This window comes from Corylus avellana, chromosome ca7 (assembly GCF_901000735.1).
Source record: "Corylus avellana chromosome ca7, CavTom2PMs-1.0".
Lineage (NCBI taxonomy): Eukaryota > Viridiplantae > Streptophyta > Magnoliopsida > Fagales > Betulaceae > Corylus > Corylus avellana.
Window position 1 is genome coordinate 8,401,687 of NC_081547.1, and position 9,048 is coordinate 8,410,734.

Here is a 9,048-nt window from a genome sequence, read left to right on the forward strand (position 1 = left end):
AATTGAAGGTTCAATCGAACATTCAATTGAACTATAAGCTTTTTATATTATCTTAGTGCATTAGTTATATTAATCTTATATTATTTTTGGATTTTGTATTGATCTTATAATTAATTATAAGATAAATATCAACTTAATGATATTTATCATAAAAATTTATTAATCGGAAATTATTAGTTAATATTATAATAATAAAAAAAACATATTACAAGAGAAAATAAAGAAAAACAAAAATTAAAAAAATTGTAAGTATAATTAAAAAAAAAAAAAGAAAACCTCAATAGCGAGTCGCCGCTATTGAGTGCGAAAAATTAAGCGCCATCCTGTGGCGGGGTTTATGAAATTTTCGGACAAAAAATTTCATAAACCGCGTCTGTTTTTCCCTAAACCTTCAAAACACAAAAATCCCTAACACCCCTCTCACTCACCTCCCTCATCACTCTCACTCTCGATCTCTCTCCTGCCGCTCTCCCAACTTTCCTTCCCGCTGCTCTCCCTCCCTCCTATGATGGATCCGATGGCTTTCAAACCTAAAAGATTCTTGAGTGGTGGAGGAGGGGAAGTGTTTGATATAACGGGAAACAGGGAAATAAAGATGATGCCTTTTGGGGCAGGGAGGAGGATTTGTCTTGCTTCTGGTTTGGCAAATGCTTCATTGTTTTTGGCATGCCATTTCTCAGGTTGTTAAGGATCTTGGGTTTGAGCTTCCACCAGCAGAGGAATATGTTGTTGGCATGTTCTTTTTGCCCAAATCGGAGAGTAGAAGGGAAGAAAGCAAAAATGTGTTCACAAAGGTAATTTTGAGGATGAAAGTTTTGCTCTGTTTGCATTTGTTTGTGGTTCGTGATTGCCCAAGGGTCTTTGAGGGATATTCTTGGAGATGGGGACGAAGGACGGTCTTGAAGATATATAACGAAGAAATTTTTGATCTTTTGTCCAGCAACGGTGGAGGAGGATTAGGCCTTGGATGGCCTAAAGGCAGTGCATCCAAGGTAATAGTCTGTTCTCTATTTTCGTGGCTTCTTGACTTTATTTGAGATAATTTGATTCTTGGTGATTTTTGGGGAAATAAGTGTTGTCGTCTTTAAAGGTTTAGTTGCTTCCTGATTTCTGGAGTTTTGGTTTTGGATTTGTTTTGTTGGGTTCTCTTTGGGTGCGTATTGCAATCTAAGTTATCTTTTTCGTAGTATGTATTTGTATAATTAAGTTATTTTCTCTCGACAGAGAAAGGGTTTCATGGTTAATTATCTGGAAAATAGAGAAATATATATATAGCATGAAAGTAGTCAATTGGCTACTGTTGTTTGAGGTTTTAAAAATACAGGGTGTATTTTGGTTGTAATTTGCCAGACAAAATGAGATCAGGGGTACAAAGTGTGTGCATATATGATATGAGATTAGCCGACTCTGCAATTTTGGGTTCAAATGAGTACACCAAGTGTTTATTTGTTTATTTGTTTTTTACTTTATCTGTTTGGAACCAATAATTAAGGAGTAGGCTGATGTTCAAATTGGTTTTGTAACAAAAGGGGTCAACTTTTTATCAGAATGAGGGATTTGGCATGACCAATTCTAGTTTCCCATCTAGTTTCCCACCGCAGCAGCAGGCAGCAGCAACAACAAAAATAGTGAATTTCAGAAGGTCCAATTGTGTGATGACTCTTATGTTATATTCCACAGTTTTGGTGACTTTTTGTTGAGAAAGAAAATTGATAGATTAAAATTTACCTTAATGAGGTAGAGACGTAGTATATATGTATGTTGTATTAAAAGTTAGAACACAGTGTTGTGTTTGTTAATAGTTGAATTGTGTTTTTGGAACTTTCCTTTGTACTTTTTATCATTCCTGATACCTGATCTTGTTTCTTTTGGCATTGGCAATGGATATTTGGCATCTCCTCCTGTGTTGCTTGTGGCATTGGCAATGGATATTTGTTGGAGGAAAAACAAGCAGGGTGTCATTTGTGATGACATGGCTCTTTTCCTCATCCCCATGAGGCACTGAGAGAGAATGTTACAGTGGACTTACGTCTTCTATTAATGTTATGTTTTTTTTATCGCAGTTTTTTTTTTTTTTTTTGATTTTTTAGGACCATTAGGGTCCACTAAAAGTGGACCCTAATGGTTAACTATCAGCGTCCGCTTTAATTTGGACGCTGATAGTCAATTTTTTTAATTTTTTTTGGACCATGGTTGACTATCAGCGTCGACTAATTCTTTCGTTTACATCATCTTTAGGGTCCAAACATTGTGCCTTTTAGAGTCGATAAAGTGGACGTTAAAAGTGATCATTAGGGTCGACTCTAAGTGAACGCTGATAGTTAATTTTTTTTTTTTAATTTTTTAGGACCATTAGGGTCGACTTTGTGGACGCTAATGGTTAACTATCAACTTCCACTTTGGTTTGGACGCTGATAGTTATTATTATTATTTTTTTTTAAAGGACCATTAGGGTCGACAAAGTGGACCCTAATGGTTAACTAAAAGTGTACGCTAATGCTTGACTATTAGGGTCGACTTTCGCTTCCGTTTACATCATCTTTAGGGTCAAAACATTGCGACTTTTGGGGTTGATAAAGTGGACGCTAAAAGTGATCATTAGGGTCGACTTTTAAGTGGACCCTGATAATCCGACATTTGATCATTAGGGTCGGACTATTAGCGTCGACACCTTTAGGGTCGAAAAGTCGACGTTGTTGGCAACAGCGTCCACTTTAGGACCCAAAGTCGCCCCTAAAGACCTAATTTCTTGTAGTGAGGAGAGCACTGCATATTTAGTGAGACGACGACCATAGACTGATGAGGGGTCAAGTCTTCCTTTAAAGTGAAACGAGCAGTAAATGCGATTCATTTCATCGTTGGTGCAAGGTTGATGCATCACATACTCTCCATGGAATATGCATTTCATCTAGATGAAACCCAAAAAAGGTGGGATTAACATTTTCCTTAAGGGTAATGCTAAATTTATTCTCACTTTTTTACACCCACTTAAGTGGCTTTTAAAATCATCATCAGATACCAATTTCTAATGGTGATTTTAAAAGCCACCTATGGTTGTGGAGAAATGAAGTTAGGAAAGTGGATGTATCATGTATGTGCAGCATTACTCTTGCTTTTTTCAAAATTACTATAAGATCTGTGGACTCACAAATCCAATGATAATTTAAAAAATAAAAAAATAAAAGAATGGAAGAATGATCATGGGATGTATAGCATGTCTCCCAAACAATACATGTGTGTAAATATAGGCAAGAAACTGGCGGCGTCTAGCATGGGTGGGGGGCAGTGGCTGTGCTAGGAGGGTTTATTTATTTATTTATTCTTTTAGAGTGAAAGAAAGGTTGGATCATGTGTTTTGCTAACATATGTTTTTTTTTTTTTTTGGTTTCAAGCTGATATGTTGACTTTTCATTTGAGGATACAAAAATCTTGAATTGTGCAAAAATCACATAGAGGTTATTCTCATGTTATATTATTACTATTGTTCAATCAATAATCCGACAGTGAAAAAAAGAATTTATTATTACATGCAAAAGGAGGCGGGGCAAGGTTCAGGATTTTTTTTCCTGATCAGATGCAGACAAGATCTGTATTCATTCCCCAAAGCCAGAGGAGAAGGAGAGGGAAAGAAAATTTTAATTTAGGCTCTATTTATTTTCAAGTAAAATGTCTTTTGAAAATGGTTTTTTTTTTTTTTTTTTTTTCAGTATTTGTTATAGTTGAAAATTATCGTCAAATCGAAAATATTGACTAGAAAAACCTTTTTTTAATTTATGTAAAATAGTTTCTTTTTCTTAAAATAGTAGGTCATTTTTCGAATTTGAACATTTTTTTTATACACTCTTTTGCAATTCATTCTCTACTGCCATTGGAATCCACCAGAAGTCATCGGAGTTTCCCAAAATTCATTGCCAACAGCCAGTTACCACCACTAGAGGTTGTCAGAATCTACCGCCGTGTTCACCAAAAGTTGCAAAGCATTCTCGATCTGCTATCACTGATAATTTGTATGAGTCAAATGCCAACATTTTTTTAAGGGCATTAATTTTTTAGAAAAATAATTTTATTGAAAATATTTTCTGAGGCCTTAATTTGCAAAGGAAGATAAGAGGGAATGGAGTTGCCAGCCACACTTGTTCCGTTGGTTAGATGGATGGGAAGTAGAGTCGTCATCTTCTCTCCCGATTGAATCAATTGATACAAAATGGGGAGAATGAAAACATAAAAGTGAATGACTCCCTTATAACAAGTCAACTTTTCAAAAGGAGAGGCCTCTTGCCAACCTCACTGGTAAAAGTATACAACTGCGAATGGGTTCTCTACGACAGTAAAATTTAACAATTTTATAGGTGAATGTGTGAGTCCATGGCTCAATGTATTTTGACTATTGTAGTGTGATGTGAGCCCATTTTTTTCTTTAAAATTCATCTCTCTACAGTTTTGTAAAGCAACTATCGCAATGCATAGTTTTTATAAGATTAAAAGATGAATCATGAAGTCAATTACTAATTAATTACATTTTTAAAAAAATACTAATTAATTGATTTTACTCCTTACAGCTGGTATCATAATCCTTTGCTTTGAAGACTATTGGATTTTAAGAGATTACATAGTCAATGATCATACAAGAGATAATTAACTTAGTTAGCTAGTAGGATTTTGTCAATAGATTTAGTTTCTTGGTTCTATCCAAGTCCATTTTGACTATGCTACTTATTGTAAAGGATGAATGAATAGTTGGCTCTCATTTTTGGCTTATTTATGTTCAGCCTTTGTGATATTACTTAAGATTCAAGCTCATTTTAGTCCATAGTTGACTTTCATTTTTGCGTATAATTGGTCTATTGTTATTTAAGGCGCATTTCCAATCATGGTCGTCAACCACCTCTTGTTACTACAGTCAATCGCAGTTAAAAGAGAAAAATCAAACTAAAGCTTACTGAAAATTCATGAATTAAATAAGAACACAATATAACCCCCTTTAAGGCTTTATCATATCATCTAAGTCATACACCACATCACATAAAATCTTTATATTTCTTTTATTTTCCCTTTTATTATTCGGCTATTGCTTTATATTTTTATATGTTTATGATTTTCTTCAACAACTATGTTCTATGACATAAATGGTTGGGGAAATATATTATTGGGCTTACAGTTTTCCCTAGGTAGCCGTAGCTACTTCAATGAAGCGGAAAAGGCTTGTTATTCATTTCTTTTAACCGTCAAGAGGTATTATTGTATGCGTTATGATTCCCCAGTGTAGCATCACTAGCATGTAAGTTTTTCATGGGCCTTGTTGGCAGAGGTATTATTGTATTTTCTGTTGATATCTGGGCCAAAATTTTAGAACTGCTTGGGTTGGGCCAATTAGCGTGACTCAGTTCAAGAGAAACACAACTCAAAATTCTAAGATAATGAGGTAAAAGTGATTGGAATTATTATTAATGTTTTTGGGAGAGATATTATGATGCAGGAGAGTCATGATTAGCTGAGTTCTCAAATATTAAATTAATAGTATTAAAATATTTTGACAGAAAATATCTGAACAAAAATTAAGAGAATCAAGTTTAGGAATATTTTGTATTTTTATATTTTATTTTTCTCTCAATATTTTGCTTGAAAAATACTCAAAAGCTAGCCTATATAAATGCATCTAATTTTTTTGAGTATCAATAAAATTTTAAGTTATTACCTGTCTTTCTCTTCTATTATCCTTAGGTTTTTTTTTTTACAAACTTCAATTTTTAATTGTTGCTTACTTTCATATCTTTTCAGAACAATTGTAGATCTATTTGAAATCAACTGAGATATTCAAGCACTTACTCCCACTAACAGGATAACCAGTATATACTTCATTGACTCTACCAATTGCCATTACTTTAAGGCTGCTAATCTAGACACAAAATTTCTCTCAACCATCATTAGAAACATATGAGGCCTTACACAAACTACTTTTCCAATTATATGAATCCCCCTGTCTTCTCTTATTTTTGGTGGAGATCCCACTATTTGATTTTTACCTTCCACCCAGTACACCTCTCGTAGGCACTACCAAGCAAGAAGATGTCACAATTACAACCAAGAAGAGCACCACTACAAGCTTCATTTAGCTATGATTTTGCTACGAGCTTAGTGTCTCACATAAGTTAAGTTTAATTTTAACTATGTGTATATAAGTTCTTGGACATCTTTTTCTTGTAAATTGATTTTTAATAGTGAATTCTAACTAAAGTTTATGACAGTTTTGTGCATACCTAATCATGCTAACTCTTTATATAGAGAGATACATATGCAGTTGGTATTAAAAGTTGAGAGAAATTATGTGTCGGCATTAATAGCCTTAATAGGGAAGTTCCACTTTTTAAGTGGGAAGAATGGCATTGGTAAAGTCAATGGTGTATATAATAGATATACGGAATTCATATAATTGGAAAAAAATTGTTTGTTTGAGGACGAATATGTTTCTAATGATGGTTGAGAGAAATTCTATGTCGACATTAGTAGCCTTAATAGGTTCCACCTTTTTAAGTGGGAGGAATGGCATTGGAGTCAATGAAGTATATATATAATGGATATCATGATTCATATAACAGAAAAAAATAGTTTGTATAAGGACAAATATGTTTATAATGAAGTTCCACTTTTTAAGTGGGAGGAATGACATTGGCAAAGTCAATGAAGTATATAATGGATATCGTGTCACTGGTGTAACGCCCTAAAATATAATTAACTGGTAATTATTTTCCGGTATGATGTCATTGCCAACTTACTTGTCAACAATGCTATCGATTCCGACGGAAGTCAACAACCAAGATCATGAGGTAAAAGTGAAGGAAGAAGAACCATTGATATTTTATTTTTTTGAGAGAGAGATTATGATGGACGAGAATCAGTAGCTGAATTGTTAAATACTTAATTAATGAAAAAAAATTAGGTATAATATTTGAAAATTATTTCTTGATAAATGTTTGGTTTCCATCTCTTGGCCATTTTCGTAAAAAGATGGGTAAATCTATTGTTCAATCTGTAAAACCCACAGATTCAATAGTCAATTCAAAATGATCGTGCCGAACGTAAACACAAGCACATCTTAGACACTATTAGGGCTTTGCTCCTTTCTGCTTCTACCCCTGAACACTTTTGGGGAGAAGTAACTCTTACCGCTGTTTACACCATTAATAAGGTTCCGTCTCCCTCTACTTTAAATACGTCCCCCTATGAACTCCTGTATGGTTTTCCTCCCGATTACCAATCCCTCTATATCTTCGGTTGGGTCTGTTTCGTGCTTCTTCCACCTCATGAACGCATGAAATTAGAACCTCGTTCTCGCCTATGTTGTTTTCTTGAGTATGGCATTGAACATAAACGATATCGTTGTTATGATCCTATTTCCAAACGGCTCTGCATCTCGCGGCATGTCACTTTTTGGGAACATTAGTTCTTTAGTGGTATGGAGTCTTTTCCTCCTAGTCCCTCTAGTTCTTCTCCTGTCTTCACTAATGTCTCGTTTGATTTGCTCCTTGAAACTACTGATTTTGATGCAGGGATGACAAGCTCTCTAGACGACATTACAACGGTCGACCGCAATGCCTATGTCCCACCTGTTGATCCATCTACTCTTGAGCCTGATCTCTCTATCCCTCGTCGTTCTACTAGGATAACAACTCTTCCTTCCCCATCTTCGTGATTATCACTGTTATTCTGCTCTTGCTACTTCACATGAACCTCACTCTTTCTGTGAGGCTCATACTAATCCTCTTTGGCAGAATGCTATGTCCGAAGAACTTAATGTTCTTTCCAAAACCCATACCTAGGACTTAGTTGATTCACCTTCAGGCAAAACTGCGATAAGGTGCAAATGAGAATACAAGATTAAGACAAAATCTGATGGGTCTGTTGAGCGATACAAGGCATGTCTTGTGGCTAATAGGTTTAATCAGGAGTATGGCATTGATTATGAGACTTTTGCGTCAGTGGCTCACCTTACTTCTATTCGATCCCTCCTTACCGTAGCCTCAATGCGTCATTGGGATCTTTTCCAAATGGATGTGAAAAATGCATTTCTCAACGGTGATCTTAGCGAAGAAGTTTACATGCAGCTGTTGTGTAAATTTATTTAACTCGCAAGTGCACGAATCGATTGTAGTTTAATGGATTGCAAGTGCGAGGTTAATCCCACAGAGAATTGTATTTTTGAAAGAACAATTTATATCTAAACTAATTAAATCCTAACTTAGTTCCAAAAGGGTTTTGAATTTTGGTTTTAAAAATTAAAAGACAAACATAAACTAATGAAAATAAACTAAGAGATAAAAGACTAAGGTTTTGGAATTCACACTCATCGAATCATAACAACACACATCCATGTTTATCAATATTAATCTGAAGTTCTCACAATTAAAATCTTAGTTATGTTTTATTATGCTTCAACAGTTAATCAAAATCATCACATGTATCCATTCATTGCACAAATCACAAAATGAATCCAATATCAATTAAATCATTAGATGTATCCGTAAATCACAAAAGATATCCAATCTTAATTGAAACACCAAATGTATCAGTAGAACAAATCACTTATGTTTTATTATGCTTTAACAGTTAATCAAAATCATCACATGTATCCATTCATTGCACAAATCACAAAATGAATCCAATATCAATTAAATCATTAGATGTATCCGTAAATCACAAAAGATATCCAATCTTAATTGAAACACCAAATGTATCAGTAGAACAAATCACAAGGGATATCCAATTATTTAGGCAAATAAAATCAAGCAATCAATTATGTGAAATTATCTTAAATCATCAAGTGTATCCTTGAATCACAACAAGATATCCACGAATCATGCCACATGTTGAAAAGAAGTAAAACAATTGAAATAATAAACCCAATAAAATCAGATAAATAAAGACTTACATGAAAGTATTGATGTTCTTCATCGGTGAGGCTTCATCCTTAACCTTAGTTGGGAATTAGCTCCACATAAAAATAAAACCTAAACTAAAGAAAAACTAAACTAAAAGAAAAGCTGTGGATTA